The sequence below is a fragment of the Amblyomma americanum genome, chromosome 6 (assembly GCF_052857255.1).
Source record: "Amblyomma americanum isolate KBUSLIRL-KWMA chromosome 6, ASM5285725v1, whole genome shotgun sequence".
In the NCBI taxonomy this organism is placed as follows: domain Eukaryota; kingdom Metazoa; phylum Arthropoda; class Arachnida; order Ixodida; family Ixodidae; genus Amblyomma; species Amblyomma americanum.
In genome coordinates, this window is record NC_135502.1 from 175376520 (window position 1) to 175398657 (window position 22138).

General features: G+C 41.8%; 1 protein-coding gene across 6 annotated transcripts in view; it reads left to right on the plus strand.

The window, feature by feature from the left end:
* The window catches only part of LOC144094185 (cytoplasmic aconitate hydratase-like), a 393589-nt gene that overhangs the window by 280965 nt on the left and 90486 nt on the right, over positions 1-22138 (plus strand). The gene's annotated exons all lie outside the window — the stretch shown is intronic.

Consider the following 22138-nt stretch of genomic DNA (forward strand, 5'->3'; position numbering starts at 1 on the left):
TCAATCCGATTTGAATTATTCGTATTCTAAATCTAGAAGTAGATGTCTCAAGTGAAGAACATACTTGGAATATTTACTTAGTGTAGCTTTGGTTCAGTGTAGTCCCTCTTGTGGAGATGGCATTGCGGTGTGTGAAAGCCCAGACTCCATGGACACTTCCTAGGCACAGCCCCACATGTATGCCGGAGGTGGAATAGTAATCTATGCAATATTCAATCCGATTTGAATTATTCGTATTCTAAATCTAGAAGTAGATGTCTCAAGTGAAGAACATACCTGGAATATTTACTTAGTGTAGCTTTGGTTCAGTGTATTCCCTCTTGCGGAGATGGCATTGCGGTGTGTGAAAGCCCAGACTCCATGGACACTTCCTAGGCACACCCCACATGTATGCCGGAGGTGGAATAGTAAACTATGCAATATTCAATCCGATCTGAATTATTTGTATTCTAAATCTAGAAGTAGATGTCTCAAGTGAACAACATACCTGGAATATTTACTTAGTGTAGCTTTGGTTCAGTGTAGTCCCTCTTGTGGAGATGGCATTGCGGTGTGTGAAAGCCCAGACTCCATGGACACTTCCTAGGCACAGCCCCACATGTATGCCGGAGGTGGGATAGTAAACTATGCAATATTCAATCCGATCTTTCTTATTCGTATTCTAATCTAGATGTAGATGTCTCAAGTGAAGAACATACCTGGAATATTTACTTAGTGTAGCTTTGGTTCAGTGTAGTCCCTCTTGCAGAGATGGCATTGCGGTGTGTGAAAGCCCAGACTCCATGGACACTTCCTAGGAACAGCCCCACGTGTATGCCAGAGGTGGGATAGTAAACTATGCAATATTCTATCCGATCTGAATTATTTGTATTCTAAATCTAGAAGTAGATGTCTCAAGTGAAGAACATACCTGGAATATTTACTTAGTGTAGCTTTGGTTCAGTGTAGTCCCTCTTGTGGAGATGGCATTGTGGTGTGTGAGAGCCCAGACTCCATGGACACTTCCTAGGCACAGCCCCACATGTATGCCGGAGGTGGGATAGTAAACTATGCAATATTCAATCCGATCTGACTTATTCGTATTCTAAATCTAGAAGTAGATGTCTCAAGTGAAGAACATACCTGGAATTTTTACTTAGTGTAGCTTTGGTTCAGTGTAGTCCCTCTTTGTGTGGATGGCATTGTGGTGTGTGAAAGCCCAGACACCATGGACACTTCCTAGGCACAGCCCCACATGTATGCCGGCGGTGGAATAGTAAACTATGCAATATTCAATCCGATCTGAATTATTCGTATTCTAAATCTAGAAGTAGATGTCTCAAGTGAAGAACATACCTGAAATATTTGCTTAGTGTAGCTTTGGTTCAGTGTAGCCCCTCTTGTGGAGATGGCATTGCGGTGTGTGAAAGCCCAGACTCCATGGACACTTCCTAGGCACAGCCCCACATGTATGCCGGAGGTGGAATAGCAAACTATGCAATATTCAATCCGATCTGAATTATTCGTATTCTAAATCTAGAAGTAGATGTCTCAAGTGAAGAACATATCTGGAATATTTACTTAGTGCAGCTTTGGTTCAGTGTAGTCCTTCTTGTGGAGATGGCATTGCGGTGTGTGAAAGCCGACTCCATGGACACTTCCTAGGCACACCCCACATGTATGCCGGAGGTGGAATAGTAAACTATGCAATATTCAATCCGATTTGAATTATTAGTATTCTAAATCTAGAAGTAGATGTCTCAAGTGAAGAACATACCTGGAATATTTACTTAGTGTAGCTTTGGTTCAGTGTAGTCCATGTTGTGGAGATGGCATTGCGGTGTGTGAAAGCCCAGACTCCATGGACACTTCCTAGGCCAGCCCCACATGTATGCCGGAGGTGGAATAGTAAACTATGCAATATTCAATCCGATTTGAATTATTCGTATTCTAAATCTAGAAGTAGATGTCTCAAGTGAAGAACATACCTGGAATATTTACTTAGTGTAGCTTTGGTTCAGTGTAATCCCTCTTGTGGAGATGGCATTGTGGTGTGTGAAAGCCCAGACTCCATTGACACTTCCTAGGCACAGCCCCACATGTATGCCGGAGGTGGAATAGTAATCTATGCAATATTCAATCCGATTTGAATTATTCGTATTCTAAATCTAGAAGTAGATGTCTCAAGTGAAGAACATACCTGGAATGTTTACTTAGTGTAGCTTTGGTTCAGTGTAGTCCCTCTTGTGGAGATGGCATTGCGGTGTGTGAAAGCCGACTCCATGGACACTTCCTAGGCACACCCCACATGTATGCCGGAGGTGGAATAGTAAACTATGCAATATTCAATCCGATTTGAATTATTAGTATTCTAAATCTAGAAGTAGATGTCTCAAGTGAAGAACATACCTGGAATATTTACTTAGTGTAGCTTTGGTTCAGTGTAGTCCATGTTGTGGAGATGGCATTGCGGTGTGTGAAAGCCCAGACTCCATGGACACTTCCTAGGCACAGCCCCACATGTATGCCGGAGGTGGAATAGTAAACTATGCAATATTCAATCCGATTTGAATTATTCGTATTTTAATTCTAGAAGTAGATGTCTCAAGTGAAGAACATATCTGGAATATTTACTTAGTGTATCTTTGGTTCGGTGTAGTCCCTCTTGCGGAGATGGCATTGTATTGTGTGAAAGCCCAGACTCCATGGACACTTCCTAGGCACAGCCCCACATGTATGCCGGAGGTGGGATAGTTAAATATGCAATATTGATTCCGATCTGAATTATTCGTATTCTAAATCTAGAAGTAGTTGTCTCAAGTGAAGAACATACCTGGAATATTTACTTAGTGTAGCTTTTGTTCAGTGTAGTCCCTCTTGCGGAGATGGCATTGTGGTGTGTTAAAGCCCAGACTCCATTGACACTTCCTAGGCACAGCCCCACATGTATTTCAGAGATGGAATAGTAAACTATGCAATATTCAATCCGATTTGAATTATTCGTATTCTAAATCTAGAAGTAGATGTCTCAAGTGAAGAACATACTTGGAATATTTACTTAGTGTAGCTTTGGTTCAGTGTAGTCCCTCTTGTGGAGATGGCATTGCGGTGTGTGAAAGCCCAGACTCCATGGACACTTCCTAGGCACAGCCCCACATGTATGCCGGAGGTGGAATAGTAATCTATGCAATATTCAATCCGATTTGAATTATTCGTATTCTAAATCTAGAAGTAGATGTCTCAAGTGAAGAACATACCTGGAATATTTACTTAGTGTAGCTTTGGTTCAGTGTATTCCCTCTTGCGGAGATGGCATTGCGGTGTGTGAAAGCCCAGACTCCATGGACACTTCCTAGGCACACCCCACATGTATGCCGGAGGTGGAATAGTAAACTATGCAATATTCAATCCGATCTGAATTATTTGTATTCTAAATCTAGAAGTAGATGTCTCAAGTGAACAACATACCTGGAATATTTACTTAGTGTAGCTTTGGTTCAGTGTAGTCCCTCTTGTGGAGATGGCATTGCGGTGTGTGAAAGCCCAGACTCCATGGACACTTCCTAGGCACAGCCCCACATGTATGCCGGAGGTGGGATAGTAAACTATGCAATATTCAATCCGATCTTTCTTATTCGTATTCTAATCTAGATGTAGATGTCTCAAGTGAAGAACATACCTGGAATATTTACTTAGTGTAGCTTTGGTTCAGTGTAGTCCCTCTTGCAGAGATGGCATTGCGGTGTGTGAAAGCCCAGACTCCATGGACACTTCCTAGGAACAGCCCCATGTGTATGCCAGAGGTGGGATAGTAAACTATGCAATATTCTATCCGATCTGAATTATTTGTATTCTAAATCTAGAAGTAGATGTCTCAAGTGAAGAACATACCTGGAATATTTACTTAGTGTAGCTTTGGTTCAGTGTAGTCCCTCTTGTGGAGATGGCATTGTGGTGTGTGAGAGCCCAGACTCCATGGACACTTCCTAGGCACAGCCCCACATGTATGCCGGAGGTGGGATAGTAAACTATGCAATATTCAATCCGATCTGACTTATTCGTATTCTAAATCTAGAAGTAGATGTCTCAAGTGAAGAACATACCTGGAATTTTTACTTAGTGTAGCTTTGGTTCAGTGTAGTCCCTCTTTGTGTGGATGGCATTGTGGTGTGTGAAAGCCCAGACACCATGGACACTTCCTAGGCACAGCCCCACATGTATGCCGGCGGTGGAATAGTAAACTATGCAATATTCAATCCGATCTGAATTATTCGTATTCTAAATCTAGAAGTAGATGTCTCAAGTGAAGAACATACCTGAAATATTTGCTTAGTGTAGCTTTGGTTCAGTGTAGCCCCTCTTGTGGAGATGGCATTGCGGTGTGTGAAAGCCCAGACTCCATGGACACTTCCTAGGCACAGCCCCACATGTATGCCGGAGGTGGAATAGCAAACTATGCAATATTCAATCCGATCTGAATTATTCGTATTCTAAATCTAGAAGTAGATGTCTCAAGTGAAGAACATATCTGGAATATTTACTTAGTGCAGCTTTGGTTCAGTGTAGTCCTTCTTGTGGAGATGGCATTGCGGTGTGTGAAAGCCGACTCCATGGACACTTCCTAGGCACACCCCACATGTATGCCGGAGGTGGAATAGTAAACTATGCAATATTCAATCCGATTTGAATTATTAGTATTCTAAATCTAGAAGTAGATGTCTCAAGTGAAGAACATACCTGGAATATTTACTTAGTGTAGCTTTGGTTCAGTGTAGTCCATGTTGTGGAGATGGCTTTGCGGTGTGTGAAAGCCCAGACTCCATGGACACTTGCTAGGCACAGCCCCACATGTATGCCGGAGGTGGAATAGTAAACTATGCAATATTCAATCCGATTTGAATTATTCGTATTTTAAATCTAGAAGTAGATGTCTCAAGTGAAGAACATATCTGGAATATTTACTTAGTGTATCTTTGGTTCGGTGTAGTCCCTCTTGCGGAGATGGCATTGTGGTGTGTGAAAGCCCAGACTCCATGGACACTTCCTAGGCACAGCCCCACATGTATGCCGGAGGTGGGATAGTTAACGATGCAATATTGATTCCGATCTGAAATATTCGTATTTTTAATCTAGAAGTAGATGTCTCAAGTGAAGAACATACCTGGAATATTTACTTAGTGTAGCTTTGGTTCAGTGTAGTCCCTCTTGCGGAGATGGCATTGTGGTGTGTTAAAGCCCAGACTCCATTGACACTTCCTAGGCACAGCCCCACATGTATTTTAGAGATGGAATAGTAAACTCTGCAATATTCAATCCGATTTGAATTATTCGTATTCTATATCTAGAAGTATATGTCTCAAGTGAAGAACATATCTGGAATATTTACTTAGTGTAGCTTTGGTTCAGTGTAGTCCCTCTTGTGGAGATGGCATTGCGGTGTGTGAAAGCCCAGACTCCATGGACACTTCCTAGGCACACCCCACATGTATGCCGGAGGTGGAATAGTAAACTATGCAATATTCAATCCGATCTGAATTATTCGTATTCTAAATCTAGAAGTAGATGTCTCAAGTGAAGAACATACCTGGAATATTTACTTAGTGTAGCTTTGGTTCAGTGTAGTCCCTCTTGTGGAGATGGCATTGGGGTGTGTGAAAGCCCAGACTCCATGGACACTTCCTAGCCACAGCCCCACATATATGCCGGAGGTGGAATAGTAATCTATGCAATATTCAATCCGATTTGAATTATTCGTATTCTAAATCTAGAATTAGATGTCTCAAGTGAAGAACATACCTGGAATATTTACTTAGTGTAGCTTTGGTTCAGTGTAGTCCCTCTTGTGGAGATGGCATTGCGGTGTGTGAAAGCCCAGACTCCATGGACACTTCCTAGGCACACCCCACATGTATGCCGGAGGTGGAATAGTAAACTATGCAATATTCAATCCGATCTGAATTATTTGTATTCTAAATCTAGAAGTAGATGTCTCAAGTGAACAACATACCTGGAATATTTACTTAGTGTAGCTTTGGTTCAGTGTAGTCCCTCTTGTGGAGATGGCATTGTGGTGTGTGAAAGCCCAGACTCCATGGACACTTCCTAGGCACAGCCCCACATGTATGCCGGAGGTGGAATAGTAATCTATGCAATATTCAATCCGATTTGAATTATTCGTATTCTAAATCTAGAAGTAGATGTCTCAAGTGAAGAACATACCTGGAATATATACTTAGTGTAGCTTTGGTTCAGTGTAGTCCCTCTTGCAGAGATGGCATTGCGGTGTGTGAATGCCCAGACTCCATGGACACTTCCTAGGCCCAGCCCCACATGTATGCCTGAGGTGGAATAGTAAACTATGCAATATTCAATCCGATTTGAATTATTCGTATTCTAAATCTAGAAGTAGATGTCTCAAGTGAAGAACATACCTGGAATATTTACTTAGTGTAGCTTTGGTTCAGTGTAGTCCCTCTTGTGGAGATGGCATTGCGGTGTGTGAAAGCCCAGACTCCATGGACACTTCCTAGGCACAGCCCCACATGTATGCCGGAGGTGGAATAGTAAACTATGCAATATTCAATCCGATCTGAATTATTCGTATTCTAAATCTAGAAGTAGATGTCTCAAGTGAAGAACATATCTGGAATATTTACTTAGTGCAGCTTTGGTTCAGTGTAGTCCTTGTGGAGATGGCATTGCGGTGTGTGAAAGCCCAGACTCCATGAACACTTCCTAGGCACACCCCACATGTATGCCGGAGGTGGAATAGTAAACTTTGCAATACTCAATCCGATTTGAATTATTAGTATTCTAAATCTAGAAGTAGATGTCTCAAGTGAAGAACATACCTGGAATATTTACTTAGTGTAGCTTTGGTTCAGTGTAGTCCATGTTGTGGAGATGGCATTGCGGTGTGTGAAAGCCCAGACTCCATGGACACTTCCTAGGCACAGCCCCACATGTATGCCGGAGGTGGAATAGTAAACTATGCAATATTCAATCCGATTTGAATTATTGGTATTTTAAATCTAGAAGTAGATGTCTCAAGTGAAGAACATATCTGGAATATTTACTTAGTGTATCTTTGGTTCGGTGTAGTCCCTCTTGCGGAGATGGCATTGTGGTGTGTGAAAGCCCAGACTCCATGGACACTTCCTAGGCACAGCCCCACATGTATGCCGGAGGTGGGATAGTTAACTATGCAATATTGAATCCGATCTGAATTATTCTTATTCTAAATCTAGAAGTAGATGTCTCAAGTGAAGAACATACCTGGAATATTTACTTAGTGTAGCTTTGGTTCAGTGTAGTCCCTCTTGCAGAGATGGCATTGTGGTGTGTTAAAGCCCAGACTCCATTGACACTTCCTAGGCACAGCCCCACATGTATTTCAGAGATGGAATAGTAAACTATGCAATATTCAATCCGATTTGAATTATTCGTATTTATATCTAGAAGTATATGTCTCAAGTGAAGAAAATATCTGGAATATTTACTTAGTGTAGCTTTGGTTCAGTGTAGTCCCTCTTGTGGAGATGGCATTGCGGTGTGTGAAAGCCCAGACTCCATGAACACTTCCTAGGCACACCCCACATGTATGCCGGAGGTGGAATAGTAAACTATGCAATATTGAATCCGATCTGAATTATTCGTATTCTAAATCTAGAAGTAGATGTCTCAAGTGAAGAACATACCTGGAATATTTACTTAGTGTAGCTTTGGTTCAGTGTAATCCCTCTTGTGGAGATGGCATTGTGGTGTGTGAAAGCCCAGACTCCATGGACACTTCCTTGGCACAGCCCCACATGTATGCCGGAGGTGGAATAGTAATCTATGCAATATTCAATCCGACTTGAATTATTCGTATTCTAAATCTAGAAGTAGATGTCTCAAGTGAAGAACATACCTGGAATATTTACTTAGTGTAGCTTTGGTTCAGTGTAGTCCCTCTTGTGGAGATGGCATTGCGGTGTGTGAAAGCCGACTCCATGGACACTTCCTAGGCACACCCCACATGTATGCCGGAGGTGGAATAGTAAACTATGCAATATTCAATCCGATTTGAATTATTAGTATTCTTAATCTAGAAGTAGATGTCTCAAGTGAAGAACATACCTGGAATATTTACTTAGTGTAGCTTTGGTTCAGTGTAGTCCATGTTGTGGAGATGGCATTGCGGTGTGTGAAAGCCCAGACTCCATGGACACTTCCTAGGCACACCCCACATGTATGCCGGAGGTGGAATAGTAAACTATGCAATATTCAATCCGATCTGAATTATTCGTATTCTAATTCTAGAAGTAGATGTCTCAAGTGAAGAACATACCTGGAATATTTACTTAGTGTAGCTTTGGTTCAGTGTAATCCCTCTTGTGGAGATGGCATTGGGGTGTGTGAAAGCCCAGACTCCATGGACACTTCCTAGCCACAGCCCCACATGTATGCCGGAGGTGGAATAGTAATCTATGCAATATTCAATCCGATTTGAATTATTCGTATTCTAAATCTAGAATTAGATGTCTCAAGTGAAGAACATACCTGGAATATTTACTTACTGTAGCTTTGGTTCAGTGTAGTCCCTCTTGTGGAGATGGCATTGCGGTGTGTGAAAGCCCAGACTCCATGGACACTTCCTAGGCACACCCCACATGTATGCCGGAGGTGGAATAGTAAACTATGCAATATTCAATCCGATCTGAAATATTTGTATTCTAAATCTAGAAGTAGATGTCTCAAGTGAACAACATACCTGGAATATTTACTTAGTGTAGCTTTGGTTCACTGTAGTCCCTCTTGTGGAGATGGCATTGTGGTGTGTGAAAGCCCAGACTCCATGGACACTTTCTAGGCACAGCCCCACATGTATGCCGGAGGTGGAATAGTAATCTATGCAATATTCAATCCGATTTGAATTATTCGTATTGTAAATCTAGAAGTAGATGTCTCAAGTGAAGAACATACCTGGAATATTTACTTAGTGTAGCTTTGGTTCAATGTAGTCCCTCTTGCAGAAATGGCATTGCGGTGTGTGAATGCCCAGACTCCATGGACACTTCCTAGGCCCAGTTCACATGTTTGCCTGAGGTGGAATAGTAAACTATGCAATATTCAATCCGATTTGAATTATTCGTATTCTAAATCTAGAAGTAGATGTCTCAAGTGAAGAACATACCTGGAATATTTACTTAGTGTAGCTTTGGTTCAGTGTAGTCCCTCTTGTGGAGATGGCATTGCGGTGTGTGAAAGCCCAGACTCCATGGACACGTCCTAGGCACAGCCCCACATGAATGCCGAAGGTGGAATAGTAAACTATGCAATATTCAATCCGATCTGAATTATTCGTATTCTAAATCTAGAAGTAGATGTCTCAAGTGAAGAACATATCTGGAATATTTACTTAGTGCAGCTTTGGTTCAGTGTAGTCCTTGTGGAGATGGCATTGCAGTGTGTGAAAGCCCAGACTCCATAAACACTTCCTAGGCACACCCCACATGTATGCCGGAGGTGGTATAGTAAACTATGCAATATTCAATCCGATTTGAATTATTAGTATTCTAAATCTAGAAGTAGATGTCTCGAGTGAAGAACATACCTGGAATATTTACTTAGTGTAGCTTTGGTTCAGTGTAGTCCATGTTGTGGAGATGGCATTGCGGTGTGTGAAAGCCCAGACTCCATGGACACTTCCTAGGCACAGCCCCACATGTATGCCGGAGGTGGAATAGTAAACTATGCAATATTCAATCCGATTTGAATTATTCGTATTCTAAATCTAGAAGTAGATGTCTCAAGTGATGAACATACTTGGAATATTTACTTAGTGTAGCTTTGGTTCAGTGTAGTCCCTCTTGTGGAGATGGCATTGCGGTGTGTGAAAGCCCAGACTCCATGGACACTTCCTAGGCACAGCCCCACATGTATGCCGGAGGTGGAATAGTAATCTATGCAATATTCAATCCGATTTGAATTATTCGTATTCTAAATCTAGAAGTAGATGTCTCAAGTGAAGAACATACCTGGAATATTTACTTAGTGTAGCTTTGGTTCAGTGTATTCCCTCTTGCGGAGATGGCATTGCGGTGTGTGAAAGCCCAGACTCCATGGACACTTCCTAGGCACACCCCACATGTATGCCGGAGGTGGAATAGTAAACTATGCAATATTCAATCCGATCTGAATTATTTGTATTCTAAATCTAGAAGTAGATGTCTCAAGTGAACAACATACCTGGAATATTTACTTAGTGTAGCTTTGGTTCAGTGTAGTCCCTCTTGTGGAGATGGCATTGCGGTGTGTGAAAGCCCAGACTCCATGGACACTTCCTAGGCACAGCCCCACATGTATGCCGGAGCTGGGATAGTAAACTATGCAATATTCAATCCGATCTTTCTTATTCGTATTCTAATCTAGATGTAGATGTCTCAAGTGAAGAACATACCTGGAATATTTACTTAGTGTAGCTTTGGTTCAGTGTAGTCCCTCTTGTGGAGATGGCATTGCGGTGTGTGAAAGCCCAGACTCCATGGACACTTCCTAGGCACACCCCACATGTATGCCAGAGGTGGAATAGTAAACTATGCAATATTCAATCCGATCTGAATTATTCGTATTTTAAATCTAGAAGTAGATGTCTCAAGTGAAGAACATACCTGGAATATTTACTTAGTGTAGCTTTGGTTCAGTGTAGTCCCTCTTGTGGAGATGGCATTGGGGTGTGTGAAAGCCCAGACTCCATGGACACTTCCTAGCCACAGCCCCACATGTATGCCGGAGGTGGAATAGTAATCTATGCAATATTCAATCCGATTTGAATTATTCGTATTCTAAATCTAGAATTAGATGTCTCAAGTGAAGAACATACCTGGAATATTTACTTAGTGTAGCTTTGGTTCAGTGTAGTCCCTCTTGTGGAGATGGCATTGCGGTGTGTGAAAGCCCAGACTCCATGGACACGTCCTAGGCACAGCCCCACATGAATGCCGAAGGTGGAATAGTAAACTATGCAATATTCAATCCGATCTGAATTATTCGTATTCTAAATCTAGAAGTAGATGTCTCAAGTGAAGAACATACCTGAAATATTTGCTTAGTGTAGCTTTGGTTCAGTGTAGCCCCTCTTGTGGAGATGGCATTGCGGTGTGTGAAAGCCCAGACTCCATGGACACTTCCTAGGCACAGCCCCACATTTATGCCGGAGGTGGAATAGTAAACTATGCAATATTCAATCCGATCTGAATTATTCGTATTCTAAATCTAGAAGTAGATGTCTCAAGTGAAGAACATATCTGGAATATTTACTTAGTGCAGCTTTGGTTCAGTGTAGTCCTTCTTGTGTAGATGGCATTGCGGTGTGTGAAAGCCGACTCCATGGACACTTCCTAGGCACACCCCACATGTATGCCGGAGGTGGAATAGTAAACTATGCAATATTCAATCCGATTTGAATTATTAGTATTCTAAATCTAGAAGTAGATGTCTCAAGTGAAGAACATACCTGGAATATTTACTTAGTGTAGCTTTGGTTCAGTGTAGTCCATGTTGTGGAGATGGCTTTGCGGTGTGTGAAAGCCCAGACTCCATGGACACTTGCTAGGCACAGCCCCACATGTATGCCGGAGGTGGAATAGTAAACTATGCAATATTCAATCCGATTTGAATTATTCGTATTTTAAATCTAGAAGTAGATGTCTCAAGTGAAGAACATATCTGGAATATTTACTTAGTGTATCTTTGGTTCGGTGTAGTCCCTCTTGCGGAGATGGCATTGTGGTGTGTGAAAGCCCAGACTCCATGGACACTTCCTAGGCACAGCCCCACATGTATGCCGGAGGTGGGATAGTTAACTATGCAATATTGATTCCGATCTGAAATATTCGTATTTTTAATCTAGAAGTAGATGTCTCAAGTGAAGAACATACCTGGAATATTTACTTAGTGTAGCTTTGGTTCAGTGTAGTCCCTCTTGCGGAGATGGCATTGTGGTGTGTTAAAGCCCAGACTCCATTGACACTTCCTAGGCACAGCCCCACATGTATTTTAGAGATGGAATAGTAAACTCTGCAATATTCAATCCGATTTGAATTATTCGTATTCTATATCTAGAAGTATATGTCTCAAGTGAAGAACATATCTGGAATATTTACTTAGTGTAGCTTTGGTTCAGTGTAGTCCCTCTTGTGGAGATGGCATTGCGGTGTGTGAAAGCCCAGACTCCATGGACACTTCCTAGGCACACCCCACATGTATGCCGGAGGTGGAATAGTAAACTATGCAATATTCAATCCGATCTGAATTATTCGTATTCTAAATCTAGAAGTAGATGTCTCAAGTGAAGAACATACCTGGAATATTTACTTAGTGTAGCTTTGGTTCAGTGTAGTCCCTCTTGTGGAGATGGCATTGGGGTGTGTGAAAGCCCAGACTCCATGGACACTTCCTAGCCACAGCCCCACATGTATGCCGGAGGTGGAATAGTAATCTATGCAATATTCAATCCGATTTGAATTATTCGTATTCTAAATCTAGAATTAGATGTCTCAAGTGAAGAACATACCTGGAATATTTACTTAGTGTAGCTTTGGTTCAGTGTAGTCCCTCTTGTGGAGATGGCATTGCGGTGTGTGAAAGCCCAGACTCCATGGACACGTCCTAGGCACAGCCCCACATGAATGCCGAAGGTGGAATAGTAAACTATGCAATATTCAATCCGATCTGAATTATTCGTATTCTAAATCTAGAAGTAGATGTCTCAAGTGAAGAACATACCTGAAATATTTGCTTAGTGTAGCTTTGGTTCAGTGTAGCCCCTCTTGTGGAGATGGCATTGCGGTGTGTGAAAGCCCAGACTCCATGGACACTTCCTAGGCACAGCCCCACATGTATGCCGGAGGTGGAATAGTAAACTATGCAATATTCAATCCGATCTGAATTATTCGTATTCTAAATCTAGAAGTAGATGTCTCAAGTGAAGAACATATCTGGAATATTTACTTAGTGCAGCTTTGGTTCAGTGTAGTCCTTCTTGTGTAGATGGCATTGCGGTGTGTGAAAGCCGACTCCATGGACACTTCCTAGGCACACCCCACATGTATGCCGGAGGTGGAATAGTAAACTATGCAATATTCAATCCGATTTGAATTATTAGTATTCTAAATCTAGAAGTAGATGTCTCAAGTGAAGAACATACCTGGAATATTTACTTAGTGTAGCTTTGGTTCAGTGTAGTCCATGTTGTGGAGATGGCTTTGCGGTGTGTGAAAGCCCAGACTCCATGGACACTTGCTAGGCACAGCCCCACATGTATGCCGGAGGTGGAATAGTAAACTATGCAATATTCAATCCGATTTGAATTATTCGTATTTTAAATCTAGAAGTAGATGTCTCAAGTGAAGAACATATCTGGAATATTTACTTAGTGTATCTTTGGTTCGGTGTAGTCCCTCTTGCGGAGATGGCATTGTGGTGTGTGAAAGCCCAGACTCCATGGACACTTCCTAGGCACAGCCCCACATGTATGCCGGAGGTGGGATAGTTAACTATGCAATATTGATTCCGATCTGAAATATTCGTATTTTTAATCTAGAAGTAGATGTCTCAAGTGAAGAACATACCTGGAATATTTACTTAGTGTAGCTTTGGTTCAGTGTAGTCCCTCTTGCGGAGATGGCATTGTGGTGTGTTAAAGCCCAGACTCCATTGACACTTCCTAGGCACAGCCCCACATGTATTTTAGAGATGGAATAGTAAACTCTGCAATATTCAATCCGATTTGAATTATTCGTATTCTATATCTAGAAGTATATGTCTCAAGTGAAGAACATATCTGGAATATTTACTTAGTGTAGCTTTGGTTCAGTGTAGTCCCTCTTGTGGAGATGGCATTGCGGTGTGTGAAAGCCCAGACTCCATGGACACTTCCTAGGCACACCCCACATGTATGCCGGAGGTGGAATAGTAAACTATGCAATATTCAATCCGATCTGAATTATTCGTATTCTAAATCTAGAAGTAGATGTCTCAAGTGAAGAACATACCTGGAATATTTACTTAGTGTAGCTTTGGTTCAGTGTAGTCCCTCTTGTGGAGATGGCATTGGGGTGTGTGAAAGCCCAGACTCCATGGACACTTCCTAGCCACAGCCCCACATGTATGCCGGAGGTGGAATAGTAATCTATGCAATATTCAATCCGATTTGAATTATTCGTATTCTAAATCTAGAATTAGATGTCTCAAGTGAAGAACATACCTGGAATATTTACTTAGTGTAGCTTTGGTTCAGTGTAGTCCCTCTTGTGGAGATGGCATTGCGGTGTGTGAAAGCCCAGACTCCATGGACACTTCCTAGGCACACCCCACATGTATGCCGGAGGTGGAATAGTAAACTATGCAATATTCAATCCGATCTGAATTATTTGTATTCTAAATCTAGAAGTAGATGTCTCAAGTGAACAACATACCTGGAATATTTACTTAGTGTAGCTTTGGTTCAGTGTAGTCCCTCTTGTGGAGATGGCATTGTGGTGTGTGAAAGCCCAGACTCCATGGACACTTCCTAGGCACAGCCCCACATGTATGCCGGAGGTGGAATAGTAATCTATGCAATATTCAATCCGATTTGAATTATTCGTATTCTAAATCTAGAAGTAGATGTCTCAAGTGAAGAACATACCTGGAATATATACTTAGTGTAGCTTTGGTTCAGTGTAGTCCCTCTTGCAGAGATGGCATTGCGGTGTGTGAATGCCCAGACTCGATGGACACTTCCTAGGCCCAGCCCCACATGTATGCCTGAGGTGGAATAGTAAACTATGCAATATTCAATCCGATTTGAATTATTCGTATTTTAAATCTAGAAGTAGATGTCTCAAGTGAAGAACATATCTGGAATATTTACTTAGTGTATCTTTGGTTCGGTGTAGTCCCTCTTGCGGAGATGGCATTGTGGTGTGTGAAAGCCCAGACTCCATGGACACTTCCTAGGCACAGCCCCACATGTATGCCGGAGGTGGGATAGTTAACTATGCAATATTGATTCCGATCTGAAATATTCGTATTTTTAATCTAGAAGTAGATGTCTCAAGTGAAGAACATACCTGGAATATTTACTTAGTGTAGCTTTGGTTCAGTGTAGTCCCTCTTGCGGAGATGGCATTGTGGTGTGTTAAAGCCCAGACTCCATTGACACTTCCTAGGCACAGCCCCACATGTATTTTAGAGATGGAATAGTAAACTCTGCAATATTCAATCCGATTTGAATTATTCGTATTCTATATCTAGAAGTATATGTCTCAAGTGAAGAACATATCTGGAATATTTACTTAGTGTAGCTTTGGTTCAGTGTAGTCCCTCTTGTGGAGATGGCATTGCGGTGTGTGAAAGCCCAGACTCCATGGACACTTCCTAGGCACACCCCACATGTATGCCGGAGGTGGAATAGTAAACTATGCAATATTCAATCCGATCTGAATTATTCGTATTCTAAATCTAGAAGTAGATGTCTCAAGTGAAGAACATACCTGGAATATTTACTTAGTGTAGCTTTGGTTCAGTGTAGTCCCTCTTGTGGAGATGGCATTGGGGTGTGTGAAAGCCCAGACTCCATGGACACTTCCTAGCCACAGCCCCACATGTATGCCGGAGGTGGAATAGTAATCTATGCAATATTCAATCCGATTTGAATTATTCGTATTCTAAATCTAGAATTAGATGTCTCAAGTGAAGAACATACCTGGAATATTTACTTAGTGTAGCTTTGGTTCAGTGTAGTCCCTCTTGTGGAGATGGCATTGCGGTGTGTGAAAGCCCAGACTCCATGGACACGTCCTAGGCACAGCCCCACATGAATGCCGAAGGTGGAATAGTAAACTATGCAATATTCAATCCGATCTGAATTATTCGTATTCTAAATCTAGAAGTAGATGTCTCAAGTGAAGAACATACCTGAAATATTTGCTTAGTGTAGCTTTGGTTCAGTGTAGCCCCTCTTGTGGAGATGGCATTGCGGTGTGTGAAAGCCCAGACTCCATGGACACTTCCTAGGCACAGCCCCACATGTATGCCGGAGGTGGAATAGTAAACTATGCAATATTCAATCCGATCTGAATTATTCGTATTCTAAATCTAGAAGTAGATGTCTCAAGTGAAGAACATATCTGGAATATTTACTTAGTGCAGCTTTGGTTCAGTGTAGTCCTTCTTGTGTAGATGGCATTGCGGTGTGTGAAAGCCGACTCCATGGACACTTCCTAGGCACACCCCACATGTATGCCGGAGGTGGAATAGTAAACTATGCAATATTCAATCCGATTTGAATTATTAGTATTCTAAATCTAGAAGTAGATGTCTCAAGTGAAGAACATACCTGGAATATTTACTTAGTGTAGCTTTGGTTCAGTGTAGTCCATGTTGTGGAGATGGCTTTGCGGTGTGTGAAAGCCCAGACTCCATGGACACTTGCTAGGCACAGCCCCACATGTATGCCGGAGGTGGAATAGTAAACTATGCAATATTCAATCCGATTTGAATTATTCGTATTTTAAATCTAGAAGTAGATGTCTCAAGTGAAGAACATATCTGGAATATTTACTTAGTGTATCTTTGGTTCGGTGTAGTCCCTCTTGCGGAGATGGCATTGTGGTGTGTGAAAGCCCAGACTCCATGGACACTTCCTAGGCACAGCCCCACATGTATGCCGGAGGTGGGATAGTTAACTATGCAATATTGATTCCGATCTGAAATATTCGTATTTTTAATCTAGAAGTAGATGTCTCAAGTGAAGAACATACCTGGAATATTTACTTAGTGTAGCTTTGGTTCAGTGTAGTCCCTCTTGCGGAGATGGCATTGTGGTGTGTTAAAGCCCAGACTCCATTGACACTTCCTAGGCACAGCCCCACATGTATTTTAGAGATGGAATAGTAAACTCTGCAATATTCAATCCGATTTGAATTATTCGTATTCTATATCTAGAAGTATATGTCTCAAGTGAAGAACATATCTGGAATATTTACTTAGTGTAGCTTTGGTTCAGTGTAGTCCCTCTTGGGGAGATGGCATTGCGGTGTGTGAAAGCCCAGACTCCATGGACACTTCCTAGGCACACCCCACATGTATGCCGGAGGTGGAATAGTAAACTATGCAATATTCAATCCGATCTGAATTATTCGTATTCTAAATCTAGAAGTAGATGTCTCAAGTGAAGAACATACCTGGAATATTTACTTAGTGTAGCTTTGGTTCAGTGTAGTCCCTCTTGTGGAGATGGCATTGGGGTGTGTGAAAGCCCAGACTCCATGGACACTTCCTAGCCACAGCCCCACATGTATGCCGGAGGTGGAATAGTAATCTATGCAATATTCAATCCGATTTGAATTATTCGTATTCTAAATCTAGAATTAGATGTCTCAAGTGAAGAACATACCTGGAATATTTACTTAGTGTAGCTTTGGTTCAGTGTAGTCCCTCTTGTGGAGATGGCATTGCGGTGTGTGAAAGCCCAGACTCCATGGACACTTCCTAGGCACACCCCACATGTATGCCGGAGGTGGAATAGTAAACTATGCAATATTCAATCCGATCTGAATTATTTGTATTCTAAATCTAGAAGTAGATGTCTCAAGTGAACAACATACCTGGAATATTTACTTAGTGTAGCTTTGGTTCAGTGTAGTCCCTCTTGTGGAGATGGCATTGTGGTGTGTGAAAGCCCAGACTCCATGGACACTTCCTAGGCACAGCCCCACATGTATGCCGGAGGTGGAATAGTAATCTATGCAATATTCAATCCGATTTGAATTATTCGTATTCTAAATCTAGAAGTAGATGTCTCAAGTGAAGAACATACCTGGAATATATACTTAGTGTAGCTTTGGTTCAGTGTAGTCCCTCTTGCAGAGATGGCATTGCGGTGTGTGAATGCCCAGACTCGATGGACACTTCCTAGGCCCAGCCCCACATGTATGCCTGAGGTGGAATAGTAAACTATGCAATATTCAATCCGATTTGAATTATTCGTATTTTAAATCTAGAAGTAGATGTCTCAAGTGAAGAACATATCTGGAATATTTACTTAGTGTATCTTTGGTTCGGTGTAGTCCCTCTTGCGGAGATGGCATTGTGGTGTGTGAAAGCCCAGACTCCATGGACACTTCCTAGGCACAGCCCCACATGTATGCCGGAGGTGGGATAGTTAACTATGCAATATTGATTCCGATCTGAAATATTCGTATTTTTAATCTAGAAGTAGATGTCTCAAGTGAAGAACATACCTGGAATATTTACTTAGTGTAGCTTTGGTTCAGTGTAGTCCCTCTTGCGGAGATGGCATTGTGGTGTGTTAAAGCCCAGACTCCATTGACACTTCCTAGGCACAGCCCCACATGTATTTTAGAGATGGAATAGTAAACTCTGCAATATTCAATCCGATTTGAATTATTCGTATTCTATATCTAGAAGTATATGTCTCAAGTGAAGAACATATCTGGAATATTTACTTAGTGTAGCTTTGGTTCAGTGTAGTCCCTCTTGTGGAGATGGCATTGCGGTGTGTGAAAGCCCAGACTCCATGGACACTTCCTAGGCACACCCCACATGTATGCCGGAGGTGGAATAGTAAACTATGCAATATTCAATCCGATCTGAATTATTCGTATTCTAAATCTAGAAGTAGATGTCTCAAGTGAAGAACATACCTGGAATATTTACTTAGTGTAGCTTTGGTTCAGTGTAGTCCCTCTTGTGGAGATGGCATTGGGGTGTGTGAAAGCCCAGACTCCATGGACACTTCCTAGCCACAGCCCCACATGTATGCCGGAGGTGGAATAGTAATCTATGCAATATTCAATCCGATTTGAATTATTCGTATTCTAAATCTAGAATTAGATGTCTCAAGTGAAGAACATACCTGGAATATTTACTTAGTGTAGCTTTGGTTCAGTGTAGTCCCTCTTGTGGAGATGGCATTGCAGTGTGTGAAAGCCCAGACTCCATGGACACTTCCTAGGCACACCCCACATGTATGCCGGAGGTGGAATAGTAAACTATGCAATATTCAATCCGATCTGAATTATTTGTATTCTAAATCTAGAAGTAGATGTCTCAAGTGAACAACATACCTGGAATATTTACTTAGTGTAGCTTTGGTTCAGTGTAGTCCCTCTTGTGGAGATGGCATTGTGGTGTGTGAAAGCCCAGACTCCATGGACACTTCCTAGGCACAGCCCCACATGTATGCCGGAGGTGGAATAGTAATCTATGCAATATTCAATCCGATTTGAATTATTCGTATTCTAAATCTAGAAGTAGATGTCTCAAGTGAAGAACATACCTGGAATATATACTTAGTGTAGCTTTGGTTCAGTGTAGTCCCTCTTGCAGAGATGGCATTGCGGTGTGTGAATGCCCAGACTCGATGGACACTTCCTAGGCCCAGCCCCACATGTATGCCTGAGGTGGAATAGTAAACTATGCAATATTCAATCCGATTTGAATTATTCGTATTCTAAATCTAGAAGTAGATGTCTCAAGTGAAGAACATACCTGGAATATTTATTTAGTGTAGCTTTGGTTCAGTGTAGTCCCTCTTGTGGAGATGGCATTGCGGTGTGTGAAAGCCCAGACTCCATGGACACTTCCTAGGCACAGCCCCACATGTATGCCGGAGGTGGAATAGTAAACTATGCAATATTCAATCTGATCTGAAATATTCGTATTCTAAATCTAGAAGTAGATGTCTCAAGTGAAGAACATATCTGGAATATTTACTTAGTGCAGCTTTGGTTCAGTGTAGTCCTTGTGGAGATGGCATTGCGGTGTGTGAAAGCCCAGACTCCATGAACACTTCCTAGGCACACCCCACATGTATGCCGGAGGTGGAATAGTAAACTATGCAATATTCAATCCGATTTGAATTATTAGTATTTTAAATCTAGAAGTAGATGTCTCAAGTGAAGAACATACCTGGAATATTTACTTAGTGTAGCTTTGGTTCAGTGTAGTCCATGTTGTGGAGATGGCATTGCGGTGTGTGAAAGCCCAGACTCCATGGACACTTCCTAGGCACAGCCCCACATGTATGCCGGAGGTGGAATAGTAAACTATGCAATATTCAATCCGATTTGAATTATTGGTATTTTAAATCTAGAAGTAGATGTCTCAAGTGAAGAACATATCTGGAATATTTACTTAGTGTATCTTTGGTTCGGTGTAGTCCCTCTTGCGGAGATGGCATTGTGGTGTGTGAAAGCCCAGACTCCATGGACACTTCCTAGGCACAGCCCCACATGTATGCCGGAGGTGGGATAGTTAACTATGCAATATTGAATCCGATCTGAATTATTCTTATTCTAAATCTAGAAGTAGATGTCTCAAGTGAAGAACATACCTGGAATATTTACTTAGTGTAGCTTTGGTTCAGTGTAGTCCCTCTTGCGGAGATGGCATTGTGGTGTGTTAAAGCCCAGACTCCATTGACACTTCCTAGGCACAGCCCCACATGTATTTCAGAGATGGAATAGTAAACTATGCAATATTCAATCCGATTTGAATTATTCGTATTTATATCTAGAAGTATATGTCTCAAGTGAAGAAAATATCTGGAATATTTACTTAGTGTAGCTTTGGTTCAGTGTAGTCCCTCTTGTGGAGATGGCATTGCGGTGTGTGAAAGCCCAGACTCCATGAACACTTCCTAGGCACACCCCACATGTATGCCGGAGGTGGAATAGTAAACTATGCAATATTGAATCCGATCTGAATTATTCGTATTCTAAATCTAGAAGTAGATGTCTCAAGTGAAGAACATACCTGGAATATTTACTTAGTGTAGCTTTGGTTCAGTGTAATCCCTCTTGTGGAGATGGCATTGTGGTGTGTGAAAGCCCAGACTCCATGGACACTTCCTTGGCACAGCCCCACATGTATGCCGGAGGTGGAATAGTAATCTATGCAATATTCAATCCGACTTGAATTATTCGTATTCTAAATCTAGAAGTAGATGTCTCAAGTGAAGAACATACCTGGAATATTTACTTAGTGTAGCTTTGGTTCAGTGTAGTCCCTCTTGTGGAGATGGCATTGCGGTGTGTGAAAGCCGACTCCATGGACACTTCCTAGGCACACCCCACATGTATGCCGGAGGTGGAATAGTAAACTATGCAATATTCAATCCGATTTGAATTATTAGTATTCTTAATCTAGAAGTAGATGTCTCAAGTGAAGAACATACCTGGAATATTTACTTAGTGTAGCTTTGGTTCAGTGTAGTCCATGTTGTGGAGATGGCATTGCGGTGTGTGAAAGCCCAGACTCCATGGACACTTCCTAGGCACACCCCACATGTATGCCGGAGGTGGAATAGTAAACTATGCAATATTCAATCCGATCTGAATTATTCGTATTCTAATTCTAGAAGTAGATGTCTCAAGTGAAGAACATACCTGGAATATTTACTTAGTGTAGCTTTGGTTCAGTGTAATCCCTCTTGTGGAGATGGCATTGGGGTGTGTGAAAGCCCAGACTCCATGGACACTTCCTAGCCACAGCCCCACATGTATGCCGGAGGTGGAATAGTAATCTATGCAATATTCAATCCGATTTGAATTATTCGTATTCTAAATCTAGAATTAGATGTCTCAAGTGAAGAACATACCTGGAATATTTACTTACTGTAGCTTTGGTTCAGTGTAGTCCCTCTTGTGGAGATGGCATTGAGGTGTGTGAAAGCCCAGACTCCATGGACACTTCCTAGGCACACCCCACATGTATGCCGGAGGTGGAATAGTAAACTATGCAATATTCAATCCGATCTGAAATATTTGTATTCTAAATCTAGAAGTAGATGTCTCAAGTGAACAACATACCTGGAATATTTACTTAGTGTAGCTTTGGTTCAGTGTAGTCCCTCTTGTGGAGATGGCATTGTGGTGTGTGAAAGCCCAGACTCCATGGACACTTTCTAGGCACAGCCCCACATGTATGCCGGAGGTGGAATAGTAATCTATGCAATATTCAATCCGATTTGAATTATTCGTATTCTAAATCTAGAAGTAGATGTCTCAAGTGAAGAACATACCTGGAATATTTACTTAGTGTAGCTTTGGTTCAATGTAGTCCCTCTTGCAGAAATGGCATTGCGGTGTGTGAATGCCCAGACTCCATG